At 32.3% G+C, this 16,118-nt stretch overlaps 1 long non-coding RNA gene across 2 annotated transcripts; it reads right to left on the reverse strand.

Moving 5' to 3' along the window:
- Window positions 1-7,276: 7,276 nt before the first annotated feature.
- LOC132253438 (uncharacterized) lies at window positions 7,277-8,129 on the reverse strand. 2 transcript variants are annotated; one of them, XR_009465305.1, is made up of 3 exons: window positions 7,946-8,129; window positions 7,711-7,805; window positions 7,277-7,527 (listed from the first exon to the last, which is right to left on the reverse strand). It is a non-coding gene; the product is annotated as an uncharacterized LOC132253438 (long non-coding RNA). The 2 variants fall into 2 exon arrangements; XR_009465304.1 differs by having other exon boundaries at window positions 7,711-7,862.
- Window positions 8,130-16,118: the final 7,989 nt, after the last annotated feature.

The raw sequence follows: 16,118 nt of genomic DNA on the forward strand, positions 1-16,118 counted from the left end.
TGACTCATGAGATTTTTTCTATGCATTACATTTTGTACATGAGGGTATGGGTTTGATCATTGGGTATTTGAACCTAGTTTCCCTTCATTTCTTTCATCTTATCACCCTAGTTTACGTTACGTCTCGTGTCTTAAGACCACCTTGAGGCCATGAGATCAAATGTTATCTTTGACAGCCTCTACTTAGGCTAGTGTTTGGGATTTGGTTGATATATAGACGTTGTTCTATTTCTTCTTCTAGGAGATGCTTCTTTGATGCTTGGAGGTGATCTAGTGTTGGATGTAGACGATTACTTCATTTTTATGGATGATATTTGATGTTGTTTAGCTTCCAATTCTATTGCACATCAGATATCCATACTAGGGCATATTCTCCTTTCATTTGGTTGAGATGAGCCCCTAGTGGAGCACTTTATTTGAGCCTGGGCATTTTCATCAATCAAAGATCCCTAGTGGAGCATGTTGAGATGATATCAGTTCTAGTGGAGCATTATTGAGCTCATTGACAGTTTTCATGATTCTAGGTTCCATCTGCAGAGTATTTTTGAGATAGACTAGTGGATCATTTTTTTGTTGGAGACAGTTTTCAGTGCAGTATATAGATCTTGTACACTAGAGTATATTCCCTCACTTGGAGGTCACCAGATTCCCATCAGATTTAGTTAGGGATTCATCAGAGACGTGCTTCTACTCTCGAGATTATCATATTCCTCATCATTTTGATTATTCATTTGAGATCAAATTTAAAGAGTCTTCCTTGAGGTATTTGTTGATACTTCATTCTGATTTCTTAGTGGATTATTGTTGAGTTGGAGACAGTTGATTGATGACATTAGATTCATCCTTTTGATTGTGCGTCAAATATCCACACTGGGGCATATTTCCCCTTTTCTCTGAGGCTTTTAGTTGTTGTTGGATGATATGACTATTCCTATCCATGGTTATTGAGATGTTTGATTGATTTTGACGAATTCTTTATTGTACATCAGATATCCATACTGGGGCATATTCCCCTCTCCATGATGAGATTATGTTCGGGCAGCGGTATATAGATGGATGATCATTGTTGGTTGTTTATCTCACGACTTTGACATCAAATATCATACTGGAGCATATTCCCCTCTCCTTTGTGAGATTAGTTTGGGCAGTGGTATGAGAATGGATGATTAGTGTCGGTTGTTTACCTCATGACTTTGATATCGGAACTTATACTGGGGAGTATTTCCTCATTTTCTTTGAGTATCCTTGAGATTGAGACAGTGGCCAACTTGGTTTTAGATTGAGTATTAGTTTAGAGCTTTTGACGATTGATTATATCAGGACCTCCCTACATGGATTTGTCGAGATAGAGATGGATCATATCAGGTTTCACCCAAGGAGCATGGGCGGATCCTTTAGCTAGATGTTCATGAGATGGATTTGTTTTCGTCATTGTTACCTTGCATATTGGATTATCCATATGAGTAGTATTTTGTGCACTTTGAGATTTGTTTTTAGATGAGCCACGATATCCACACTTTGAGATTTACCTTTTGAGATTCGTTGGCAGAGCAGCTTTTCAGACACAGAGAGTTCTTCCAGTTTGACTTTTCAGAGGTTTGTCATGGTGTATTGGTCCCTGACCCATTGATTTTAGCGGATGATTGATTTACTGGTTGTTTTAGCAATGTGAGCACCCTGGTTACTGGGGCATATTTCCCTTCTTGAGCTCAGTAGTCCGACTCTTGTCACTTTGAGTATACGACTTTGAGCCCATTTACTTCCTATCCACTTTCGAGTTGGTCTTCTTTACCTGTTTTTTCTAGGCCCTGAGCCTCAAAGCCCTGAGCTATCCACTCCTTTTAGACCCTGAGTCTTATGGCCTTGATTTATCCGTTCCTTCTAGGCCTCGAGCCTCATAGCCCTGAGTTATCCATTCCTTCTAGACCCTAAGTCTTATAGCCCTGAGCTCTCTTTCTTCCCTTAGGTCCTGAGCCTGGTAGCCCTAAGCTATCGTTTCCTATAGACCCCGAGTCTTTCCAGCCTTGAGTTGAGCCTTCATCATTTGGTCGCCCATGAGTGGTTTGACCGGGAGTTTGCGTGTTGCATTCTCCTTCTAGCCGTTCTTTCTAGAGCCCAAAGCTCATAGCCTTGAGCTATTCATTGTAACCCCGAGTTACACATTGCATCATGAACCAGAGTCATTTATGTCATCCATAGCCTTGAGCTATTCATCGTAACTCTGATTTGCTTATTGCATCATGACCCAGAGTCATTCATTCCACCCATAGCCTTGAGCTATTCATCATAACCCTGAGTTACTCATCGCATCATGACCCAGAGTCATTCATAGCATCCTGAGCCCTAAGCTTATGACCCAGAGTCGTTTGCATCCTTCACATCCTTGAGATGTCTCATTTTCATCATTCTAGCCACTTGTGAGTGGCCTCGACCCGGCACCATGAGCCGGAAAGCATCCTGATCGACTATCCATTTAGAGCCCTGAGTTCTCAACCCGGAGTCAATTTTCATTTATGACCTAGAGTCATTTCTTTTCCATTTAGAGCCCAAAGCTCACGACTTAGAGTCGTTTTTCTCATCTATGACCCAGAGTCATTCTTAGCATTTATAGCCCTGAGCTCATGACCCAGAGTCGTTTAGCCTTGCATCATGATTCATCATAGGTTTTATCCAGTGTGCATCACATACATTAGTGCACTTGCTATGGGAAACTCATCCTGATGGCCAAGATAAACCATCCCTCTAATTATGAGGAGGTGGTGCACTACAATCTCTACTGGTTTTCCCAAATCCATGAACCAACTGGGGACAACTTATCTACCTACAAAGGAACCCATTACTTGTATCTTTTGTTTAACTCTTAATGCACGTAGGTCATGTACAATGTAAGTGCGGACCCATATTTTTCACTTGCGTTCCCACTCGATCGGCGAGACTAGCTTTTTATTTGTGAAAAAATATTTAGTTTTGGAAAAGTTGGAGCCGCCACTTATTTTATTTTTATTTTAAAGGGAAAATAAAACAAGAAAGAAAAACCCTAAAACATCAATGGTTAATTCAAAAGTATGACACATGACATGCATTTTATCAAGGATGATCAGACAAGCATTGAGACAATCAAGTATGGCATCAAACAAGGGCAATGACACATATTCATGAAATTTTGGAACGTACCTAGATAGCATATATAACTCCTAATGCGCTTCCTTAGGACATGGGGGTTAGATAATAAATAATAAATAATGAATAATAAATCCTAGCATGCTTATCTAATTAATTAGCAAAAATTATCAGAATTTGGAATAATTAATTATCATACATATCTTGCATACAATTCCCAAAAAGAAAAAATGTAAATATGATTACAATAAATAGCAAGGTGGTAGCAAAAAATAAATTTTGAAAAAGATTTTCTTATGTAGGGATTTCACCAATTCCCCAAATTAATATACATGAATTTAGCCTAAAATTGTCCCATTTATTTGGGACCACAAGCTTTGATTCGCATTTTTTTTAAAACCAAAATTTTTGTTGAAAATTGAGAAGGATGCAAACCGATCGAAATATGGTTGCAAATTTTAAGAAAATGAGATTTTTTTTTTTTATTCTAAGGACTCTAAATGAATTTTTTTTAAATAGATTTTTAAAGGGATCTTTTAAGAAAAGTGTTGGATTTCAAAATAAAAGAAATTAATTTGAAAACGACAAGACATAAGGAACAAAATACCAAGCAAAACAAAAGTGATTAAAATCGCAAAGTAGAGTTTTTGACAACTGAGAAAATTGAAGTGGTGGGAATGGAGGTCAATCTTCACTATTTTCCGATGGCCTCCGAAAAGTAAATTTTACCATAGACTACCAAAGCAATAAACTATTCGAACTTAGATCATATAAGCTAACGATATACCCACCAAGAATTAATGACTATTTTCGAGAAACACATCAATTAAAAATAACAATCAAGAATTAGCACATGATCAATCAAACACACAAATGCATCTAGACTGGTTAAAATGGACGAAATTAAGTCAAGGCAAATGTGAATTTTCAGTCATAAAATTAATTTTATTAATAAGCTAATATTATAGAAAATACCTAAACTAAATAGATGAGTGAAGCCAAATCAGAGTAAACTAAAAGCATGAACTTTCAAATATAGAATCAATTTTATTAATGAATTAAAACTATAAAAGTACCTAAACTAATCAAAATGAACCAAATTAAATTGAAGCAAGCTAAAAAAAAGTGAGCTTTCGAACATGGGATTAATTTTATTAATAAACTAAAATTATAAAATTACCTAAACTAATTAAAATGCACAAAATTAAATAAAAGAAAACTAAAAGTAAGAACTTTCAAACATGGAATTAATTTTTTCAATGATCTAAAACTACAAAAGTATTTAAACTAAATAGATGAGTTTAATTTAACCAAGGTAGAATAAAAGAAACATGATTTTTTCACATAAAATTGATTAAACCAAAAAGTTAGAAACTCACAAACACATCTAAACTAAAAGAAAAATCAGCACTAAAGTAAATTGAAATGAAAAAAATAAGAACTTTATCATGTAGAATTAATTAAACTAATTATAAAAAAAACATCTAAACTAACGAAATAAATTAAAATTAAACTAAAATAAAATTTTAAAAAAAAGAAAAAGAAACTTGCCTTCAAGAATGCATATTGTTGAATCTGTTGTAGGAAGACCGCTCTTAGATGCGTGCTGTTCTTTCCGTGTTTCAGAAAATCATCTCTTAATGTGTGGCTTATGTGGCGGCCATCTTCCTCTTTCCATAAGATACAATTCCATAAGTACCCGAACCAAGTTCTTTTATGTATTCCAGGTCAGAATTTTATTTTATTTTTTATAATCTGCAGCACTCTAGTGGCTAGAAGAGAATAAAATATGGTCTGGTTGTGTAGTTGACAATGATGGGAATTGGAGGATTCATCATTTTCAAAGATGCATGGATGGATGGGCTATTGTCCAGATGGTTTCGTCAGTGAGTTCAAATAGCCACCTCTTTGCTCTCAAATCTCCTTGCACTGATCCCTTCAAAACAGCCCCTCTCACACTCTCTAAACTCTCTCTTTTATATCCCTTGAAATAGCCTCTCGCATGCTCTCAAAACTCTCTCTTCGGATCATCTCAAACAGTAGCTCCTCACGCTCTGAAAATGCGGACTGATCTTTGTGCGAACAGCAGCCTATGATCCCTTCAAAATGCTACTAATCTCCTCCCAAACGGTATCCTCAAAGGCTCTAAAAAATCCCTCATCGGATCACTTCAAACAGCAGCCTCTCATGCTTCAAAACACAGGTTGATCCCTTCCAAACAGTCGCCTCCTCCTTTATATGGCGGCTTCACTCTAATATTTCTTTCCTTTCCGTCGATGCACGTGATATAGGAAAGTGCATACATGTGGTTCACATTGGAGATTTCCCAAGGATGCAGCCGCATGTTGTTTGGTAAGTCATTAGATCAGTTGACTTTTCTTTCTAAAAAAAAACCCAAAGGAATCTCCCTCACAGCCCACTATATGCGTGTTGTGTGGCCACTTCCTTCCTATTTTGGTTTTCCTTGATAAATTATCCACCTTGTCATCTCTAAGCAACGCATGGCACCTAGAGTGCTCCTTCTCAAGCAGTTGGTTTGCAAATACCGACAGCAACTCATTCTGGACTTTCTCAAGTAGCTTTGGTTCACTTCTATCCTTGGCAGAATATGAAGTTTTTAATCTTGAATTGACTGCTACTGTGGGGGCTTCAGGCTGATCCTTCAACCCAGAATTAGATGATGAGTCCACTAAATTCTCACTATTTGTCACAGCAACATCATTGGCAGAGTTAAAATCATCAACTTGATCCTGTTTCTTCAACTCCTCATAACTATCAACAATCTCCTATGCTGCACGAACAAAATCAGCACCTTTTCCTTGACGTTTGGTAAGAAGAGATTCTTTTTTCTCTTCTATATCAGAATCTTCGTCATCAAAGAACCAATCTTCATCCTCACTCCAAGGGTCTACTCCAAAATCAAGGCTTTAGGATTTAATATCTTCTGGTACTTTAAACCGGACAGCCCCATCTTTAACAGTAGCAAGCTCTCTCAATAATTTCCTCATGCAAAACAGAATAAAATTAAATTGAAAATAAAAATAAAATAAAAATTAGAAGAAAAGAGAATAAACTAATGGAAATCATGAGATTGGTAATAAAATAAAATATGATTTAAAAGAAAAGAAAGAGAACAATGAGATACTAGATTATATATCCATCATTCAATAAGGGGGCTATATGCACATTTTGGAGTCTAAACAATTCAAGCAAATTCCTATTAGATAAGTGAATAAATAAAATAAAAATAAAAATAAAAATTGTAATAGTAATAATAATGACAATGATAATAATAAACAAATAAAGAGTAAAAAATGAAAATGAATAAACAAAATAAATATAATTATCGAATACATGCAATAATAATAATAATAATAATAATAAAAGTTATCTATATATATACATATAAAAGTTAAGCCCGATGAAGTGTTTAAACGGGCCTACATGGGTGCCTAATGAACTAAGTGTCCTAAAGTGATCGGGATATTGTCTAAGTGACCTAAACATGCTTAAGAACTATCCTAAAAAGGAATGGAAAGCTTAAGTCTAAATCAAAACTGCCAAGGGTCACAATAAAGGGGTTAGGCAATCCCTTAACTAGAGTCTCCAAGGTGGCTCAAGAAAGGTAAGTAGCACTACAAGGAAAAAGGTATATGGTGACATTTATAACGAGTCACCATAAACATAGGGTGTTACTACAACATAGCGTCACCTTCTCCACTGACACCATAGAGGGTACCAATTGGTGACGTATTTGGAAGTGACACCAAAGTAGATAAATGGTGACCCATTCGGAAGTGACACCATATATTTCTAGTGATGATAAGGTGGCACATTAAATACATCATCTTTGAGTTATGATGTCACATTAAATGCATCATCTTTAAGTTATGGTATCACATCATTGTAAATTATTGTGGAAGATATGATTGGTTTTAGTTGTTGATTTTTGTAATGCTTATGAATTAATAAGATTAACCTATTTATATTTTGTCCATAAATATAACAATCATATTATATTTAACTCATTTTTCTGTAATGTTTCTGGAATAACTCATAATACATTAATCATCTAATAATATTTGTATATCAAATGTTCACAAAAGGATAGTACGTCCAACATATCAAACCCATCAAAACTAAAAAAGAAGAGTGAATACATACCAAAACATGATTTAGAAATGTTAAAGATCCCAAGATTCATGTATACCTCCATTTCCTAAGCATAAAACCGGCTAACCATAAAATGACATAAAAGTCCCATCTAAAAATCTAAATTTCTCAGTTGCAATTAAAGTAACGTTTATGTCCTACAACGTATAACATAAGAGTTGCATTTAAAAACCCAAAATCTTGTTGCCTTCTTCTTTCTTTTTATTCTCCATTTCACCATCCCAAGAGTGTATACCTACATTTCAAAATTTAATGAGTTTTAAAGATTTTTATTGAAGAAAATAAACATGGATCGATGTTATCATAAATGAACAAATCTAAGAACTATTTTTTTTTTTCAAATAGAAACATTATTCAAAGAATAAGAATTACTATAAAATACCTATGGAAATATTCATGTAGTAGCTAAGGGACTCACCATGCATGGTGATCATGATGCATTAACATGATTCATGATTAGTTGTAGCACAAAAGTAACCCATTCTCCTCTAATTTCATCGAAGGGCGCTTCTTCTGATGAATAAATGGAAATATAATTCTACTTGAGAATATGTTTTTTTTATCACAAAACTGAAATCAAATAAGAAAATAACATTAAAATGCATAACATTTGGAAGCCTAAAACTATGTACAATTCATTAAATAAGTAATACCTTTGAAGCAATAATTGTAGGATAAAAAATTATCTCTTTAATGAATCTCATAACAAAGTAGCCACATTCGAACCCTCCTTCTTGTCTTGGACACTAATCGATCAATTATAAAATAACATTAGTACTCACATATATAAATGGTGCAAATGCATAAGCTAATGTGTAAAGAAAAATTTTTGGATGTCACTTGCACTAGTTGCTAAGATGATTCCCTCTTAGATGTTTTCTTTGCAGATATTCGAAGAGTCCTATGTAAATAAGTTCAATGGGTACATTTTAAAAATAGGTAAATGTTATATGTTTTAATATATATAAATGATAAAAAAATGTGTTTGAGGTGAATGTATTTTTTTTATTTAAAAATAATACTATGAAAAATAATAGGAAGAACTTACATGTTTACGATATCCTTTAAGTCCTCACATGGTTTGTGATGCATAGGGTCAAGATAGTGGACTATCATTTTCCTTGGCTCAAGCACTACCTAAATATAAACCTTTTAAGTCCTCATATCTATTTTTATTAACAAAATATAAAAACTTTCCAAAACTCAACTACTTAAATATAAAAACAAAATCAAATAAAATATCTAGCTAATTGGATTTTAGAAACTAAATAAACTATAAATAAACTAAATATAAAAACTAAATAAAATATCTATGCCCATGAATTAATTGAAGGGGATAGAAAGACACAGAGAGAACATGGCTATGGTTATGATTTCCATCTTATCATCTCCCGTCAATACCACACATGCCCATTTTAAGGTTGGATACTACTTTTGTTGATGGACTTGGAAAGGGAACTTCAAAATTGAAAACATAAATAAACCCTTATGTAAAAAAAAAAAAAAACATTAAAATATAATTGAGCATTAAAATATTTACTCTCTTTCATCACTTTCATTTGAATATTAATAATCTCTTATTGAGATAGATACTTACAATTTAACAAAATAGAAATTCCTAATAATAAAAAATATAAAAATTTCTATTTCTATTAACAAAATATAAAAACTTTCCAAAACTCAACTACTTAAATATAAAAATAAAATCAAATAAAATATCTAGCTAATTGGATTTTAGAAACTAAATAAACTATAAATAAACTAAATATAAAAACTAAATAAAATATCTATGCCCATGAATTAATTGAAGAGGATAGAAAGACATAGAGAGATCGAACATGGCTATGGTTATGATTTCCATCTTATCATCTCCCGTTAATACCACACATGTCCATTTTAAGGTTGGACACTACTTTTGTTGATGGACTTGGAAAGGAAACTTCAAAATTGAAAACATAAATAAACCCTTATGTAAAAAAAAAAAAAAACATTAAAATATAATTGAGCATTAAAATATTTACTCTCTTTCATCACTTTCATTTGAATATTAATAATCTCTTATTGAGATAGATACTTACAATTTAACAAAATAGAAATTCCTAATAATAAAAAATATAAAAATTTCTATTTCTATTAACAAAATATAAAAACTTTCCAAAACTCAACTACTTCAATATAAAAATAAAATCAAATAAAATATCTAGCTAATTGGATTTTAGAAACTAAATAAACTATAAATAAACTAAATATAAAAACTAAATAAAATATCTATGCCCATGAATTAATTGAAGAGGATAGAAAGACATAGAGAGATCAAACATGGCTATGGTTATGATTTTCATCTTATCATCTCCCGTCAATACCACACATGCCTTCCCGAATTGGTCCTTTTGGGGTTGGATACTCTCAACGAAATTCTATATCTCATTCCCACTTAGATACAAACAGAAAAATCATTTTTTTTTCCTCTCTCGTTTTTTAGAAAGGATGAAGATTATGTGATAGTATATCTAAAAAAAATTATGTACCTGTCATTCTCACACAAATAGATATTAAAAATCATTCATTTTTTTTTTCCTGTTTTTCCCCTTTTTTTTAAGGATTTGATCATGTGTTTGGTTTAGATTAAGAAATCAATTAATCTACAGTTTTTTCTTCTATGCTAGAAGATTAAACCTAAATTTTTCTTCCCTACAACTCAAGAATACACAATTCACAAAAACCATAATACAAAGATGTTGAAACAATTAATATAATGACATTAATAAAAGAAAAAAAAATGATAGATCCAAGAGATTTTGGGTTACCTGGAAGTCCACAAAGTGAAGAATGTCGGTTGTGAGCATGTTGACTATGGGTGAGAGAAAAGGTTGAAGAAGATCACGATTTTATATATAGGATTTATATATTGAGATTTTTTGGATTGTGGGTGAGATATGGAAACAATGGGATTTTTATATAGTATCCATCATTATTAATTCTAAAAATGGGTTATAATACTTAAAAAAAATTATTTTATATGATGTCACTTCCCAAAAAATGACACTATAAATATAAAATTAATATCATCTAACTACCTCAAGTGAAGATTTTTTATATGATGTGTCACCTTTATTAATTATAAATCCTATGGTGTCATTATTTTAATAGTGACACCGTAAATAGTGACACCATAAACTATTTTTGTAGTAGTGTAGCGTGAGTAGATATGGGCCACCAAGGAGCTAACTATAAAGTATCGAACAAGTATCTAATAGGACATGTGCTAAGAGGACAAAATTGAGGGTCTATAGTAAGACACTTGGGTTGGATGTTAAAATTAATGTCAATACACCAAGATGATAGCAAAAGGATAGTTAAGTCTAACTTTGTTATTTCATGTCTTGCTTTTAGGGGCTCAATCCCAACAAACTCCCACTATCCTCAAAAGCAAACTAGGCACTATAGAAAGATTATGCTCCATAGTCATATCACCTCCTTGTACTATCTCATAATAAGGTAACACTTCCTCTTTTGTGTTTCCTCTTCTAGTAGTACTTTTGTTAAGGAAATAGCCAAAGGAACTACCCATAAGCCAAAAGGCTTCTTTTGTTGTTATAGAAATAACAAAAAACCACTTAGAGTGTACACATACCTAGAGGTAGACCTACGAGAGTCCTTATCTGACTGAAGTCTAATTTCCTGGTACAAAAAGAGTATCAACTCATTATAAAGACTCATAAACATATAATCCCTTGTCTCCAAAGATACTAGAGTATATGTTTGATATCTGCCCAAAGCTCTAATAAGGAAATGGACTAATATCCACTTATTATTCCTATAATAAATCAAATATCTAGTCTAGCACATAGCATCACATACTCAAGGCTATCCATTGCAGAGGCATTGGATACTACCTTAATGCAATCTCTCTCCATAGATGTCCAAGGAAATTGATCAGAAAAAAGATAACTCCAAATCCAAAGAGTAACAAGCCCTTCTTGGAGTTTTGTATCATGTACTTAACTAGATGCTTATCTATGTAGGTGACATGCCATAATTTTCCTATTCTTGTAGTCTTAAAGGACCTTAATCTTAAGAATATATTATGCCTTCCTCTAGATTTTCATCTAGAATTGAGTATACTACTAGATTTTGACTGAAAATAATATCCCTACATCATATCTAATGAGTAGATTGTCATTTACCTGTAAGATCTTAGAGCATCACCATGCTTCCCTGTGCCTTCTTGTATACACAAGGCTAAATGAGACACACTGCAATAGATAGGAATAATTTAATGGATTTAAGTACGACCACTGTTGAAAAGGTTTTCCATAGTTGAAACAAAATTTTAAACTATAACCTTTAGCTAAAGTCTTAGTCACATAAAACTCAAGTTTTTCATCTACTCTTGTGTTTTTTTTGTAGATCAACTTACACCTCTGGGTCTTATCCCATTAGATGTTTTTACAAGAACCCAAATTATGTTAGAATATAGAGATTCTAACTACTTCTTCGTAGCTCCTTGCCTTAATTGATCACAAACACTGCTCACCTCTTCATCATAATCTATGGGATGTAAATCTCTAACTATGATGAGGCATAGGTGTACTAGAAATCATAGGAATGATATGTCTTTAACCCTTTGGATCTATAGTATCTTATGCAATGTGGGACTATCTTCTAATACATCCTCCAATTTGTATCACTTTTTGCCTTATTCCTTATCATATATTCTTCATAAAAAATCTAATATTTGTATCAACAAATATCTTTTGATGATCCTGACTATAAAGGTAATAACCCAAAAATCCTCTTAGTTGCCTTATAAATTGATATACCTCTAAAGAAAAAAAAAAATTATTACATAGTCTATAAGACATATCCCCAATAGAATCCGGGATGAGATGTGAAACTTATCCACAATCTCACTATATCCATCCAAGTTTGATATCTTATTTCCATCTCTCCATTTTGCAATGGAAACCTTGGTGCACATAACTAGGAAATAATATTGTGCTCTAATGAAAATAATCAAACTTACTAGACATATCACCTTAATCTAATTGAAGTGACTTGGTATGTATGTCCAATAGGTTATCCGATCCCACCTTAAATTTAATGAATGTATCAAAGGCATCAGATTTCCTATGTACATATTCAAACCGAGAGTAATCATTACTAAAAGTAATGAAATACCCATACCCTACCCATGCATGGACACTAAAAGTTCCATACATGTTAGTATGCACTAAATCAAAACATTCCTTAGCTCTAGTCCTCTTGGTCATTTTACCATCTATACATGATTCATAGACTGGAAGATCTTCTAGAGTCAAAGAGTCCAAACTTTACTAGGCTTTAGATCCTATTTAGATTAATATGACCTAGGTCTAGATACCAAATGTTTAATTAGCGCTAGGTCCAATCTTGAGATCTAACTATTCTCATCACTTGGCAAAGTGATAATATAATAAATATAAAAGAATAAGATATTATCTCCCACTAAACTATATAACTAACCTTGCATTTGAAGGTAAGGTAAGTATAATTCCATCATTTAATCTTATCATTTTTTAATATCCTATAAGGACTTACAGATAGTGGGCCTAGAATCTATCCACCATAAATGATGAAATCCACCACTAAATATTCAATAATGAGAAAATGATGTATACTTTCATTTTTCCTTTAGTAAACCAAACATTCCTTTTCTAGTGTCCTAAAAGGTCACAAAGGAATCACTTGTCCCTGAGCTTGCTCTCTTATTCCTTCTCTTGAACTTTCCTTATTTGGAGTTATTTTTCTTCTTCTTGAGAGAAAAACTTGAAGAACCTTTGACTTCCATATGAACACCCTATAATCTTTGAGAATCCCCTTAGCCATCTCAAAAGAAAATGACAAGGCCTCTAAGATCATATGAATACTAGTATTCATAACATCTTTAAGAGTAGCTTGCCAAAGCTGACCTATCCTTATCACCAAATAGTCATTGCAAACTAGAAAGATAATATCAAAGTCTTTAGTAATGGACATGTGTTGCTATTGCAACACATTATCTAAAGATCCAAGTATTAGACACTTGGTTTTTTGATCCGTCTAATACCACCTTGATATACCACTTTTTCCTTTTGCTAGATTAGTTCATAAGAAATAGCTAACTCTTCCTAAACTAATTTCTATGAAATTAGTTACTATGTCTAGAATAAGATTAGTCCAATTGATTAGTTGGGGTTGGCCTATTGTGAGAAAGAAAGTCATAATAAAACCAACATGACATCTATAACAAAGATTATAAATAACTGTATGACATAATTGAGCATTCACGGCAATTGGTAATTAATTTAGGAAAAATATAGCGCTCTCAAACTACATGTCCTTTTGCAAGGTATCCTAGTATCATAAGAATCAAGCCTATGTGGGGTAGGTTATGACCTTATTACTAGTAAGAGACCCTCTCAAATTGATCTCCTTGTCTTAACCATAAAAGTATCTAAAGGCAAAATCAATATACCTTCTATTTAGCCCATGGACTATGCAAGTGGGACTGCATGGGGCAATTTTCCCACTTCATATCCAATGTCAAGTGTATAACCATTGTCCTTGAACTAGTAAAGAATCCATTGTGGGGGTGGTTGCTCCCACTACAGACATATTTAGTCTCATCCATGTGGAGAGTTCTTATCTTTCTCTAGGAAATGTTTTAAAGAAATTTATTTACATCAAATTATTAAGCCTTTTGGTAATAATTCTTTAATAATAAATTATCTCTAATGAAAATTTCCAAAGTATTTATTTTCCAAATTGGAAACTCTTATGTAATAAGAAAATTATCAATTTATAAGATTTTGAATTATCTTGAGAGCACCTTGTCCAAGAAAGGAACTTTTGCTTCTCGTATTCAAAAATCCTTATAAGATTTACTTTTCTTATTCCTTACACTTTTCCAACTTAATAAATATTTTCATATCAATTTCATAATAATTTTTTCCATTAAATACTCCAAAAAATAAAACCTTTTAGCAATTCCTTAATGGATGAAATATTCTTTATGAAAAACTCCAAAAAAATGTTTATTTGAAAAAATGAATTAAACAATCTATTATGCAAAGTATTTTTTGAAATATTTTATATCTCCTTTAAAGTACTAAAACATTCCAAAGTTATTTTGGTAACCCTTCTTATCATAAACTCTTTATCATGAGATTTTCCAAATCCATTATTTACCTTTTAAATCGAGATTCATATGCTAAAAGATATGCTTTCTTATTCCTTATCATTGAACTATCCAAACAGAACGGTTTCCTCATTCTCTTTGGGGAGGACAACCTGAAGGACCAACTATAGATATAGCTTTCCTTCTCTCGTCGATAAAGAACAAGAAAACCTCTTAAAGTTTAATACACAGATAGTTTTAAAGAAATAACAATCTTCTTAGCAACAACTAGTTTAAATAAATAATCTTGCAAAATATCTTCTCATGAAAATTTATTAAGAATACCAAAAAACCTTTCTTTGGTTCTAATATTTATTTTGGTAACCATTCTTAATTATAAATTATCTATCATGAATTTCCAAAATTAACTCATTTTCTTCAAATCAGAATCCTATGCAAATTAAAATAGGAAAAATACTATTGTATAAAGATTCAGAAAAATAAGAGTTTTTTCTTGAACAAATGATTTTATTCTTAGTGATCCCAAAGATTTGAAAAGATTTTAAATAAAATTAAAATCTCTATGAATTAATTTTAAAAAGAAGAAAAACCTCTTAATCCTTTTTCAACTTATATTTTCTTTAAAATAAAATTTATTAATCATGCACATTCCAATTTAATAAGTTTTCCAATTTTGAAAAAAAAAAATTTATTTCTAATTAAGAATACCAAAATACCTCGAGGCCACATATGCAATTAATCAAGAGAGTTTAGGAAAAGATAAGAAACCTATCCACGATTTCACTATGTTCATCGAAGTTTGATATCTTCTTTCCATCTCTCCATTTTGTAATAGAGACCCTGATCACATAACTAAGAAATAATCCCATGCTCCAATGGAAAGAATCAAACTTACTAGACATATCACCTTAATCTAATCAAAGTGACTTGGTATGTATACCTAATAGGTTATTCGATTCCGCCTTAAATTCAATGAATGTATCTAAGGCATCAGATCTCCTATGTACATATCCAAACCTAGAGAAATCATCATTGAAAGTGATGAAACACCCCTACTATCCCCATGCATGGACACTAAAAGTACCATACATGTTAGTATGAACTAACTCCAAACATTCTTGGACTCTAGTCCTCTTAGTTATTTTACCATCTATATAGGATTCTTAAACTAAAAGATCTTTTGGAATCAAAGAGTCTAGACTTTATCAGTCTTTGGATCCTATTTAGATTAATATGACCTAGGTCTAGAAACCAAATGTTTAATTAGTGTTAGGTTTAATCTTGAGATCTAACTATTCTCATCACTTAGCAAAGTGATAATGGAATACATATAAAAGAAAAGGATATTACCTCCCACTAACCTGCATAACTAACATTGCATCTGAAGCTAAGGTAAGTACATCCATCATTTAACCTTTTCACTTGTTGAATATCTTATAAGGACTTACAGATAATGGGCCTGGAATCTATCCACCATAAATTGTGAAATCCATCACCAAAAATTCAATGAGAAAATGATGTATACTTTCCTTTTCCTTGAGGTAAATTAGGCATTCCTTTTCTAATGTCCTAAAAGGTCTCAAATGAATCACTTGCCCTTGAGCTTGCTTTCTTATTCATTCTCTTGAACTTTCCTTATTTGGTATTATTTTTCTTCTTCTTGAGAT

The sequence above is a fragment of the Vitis vinifera genome, chromosome 19 (assembly GCF_030704535.1).
Source record: "Vitis vinifera cultivar Pinot Noir 40024 chromosome 19, ASM3070453v1".
NCBI classification, from domain to species: Eukaryota; Viridiplantae; Streptophyta; class Magnoliopsida; order Vitales; family Vitaceae; genus Vitis; species Vitis vinifera.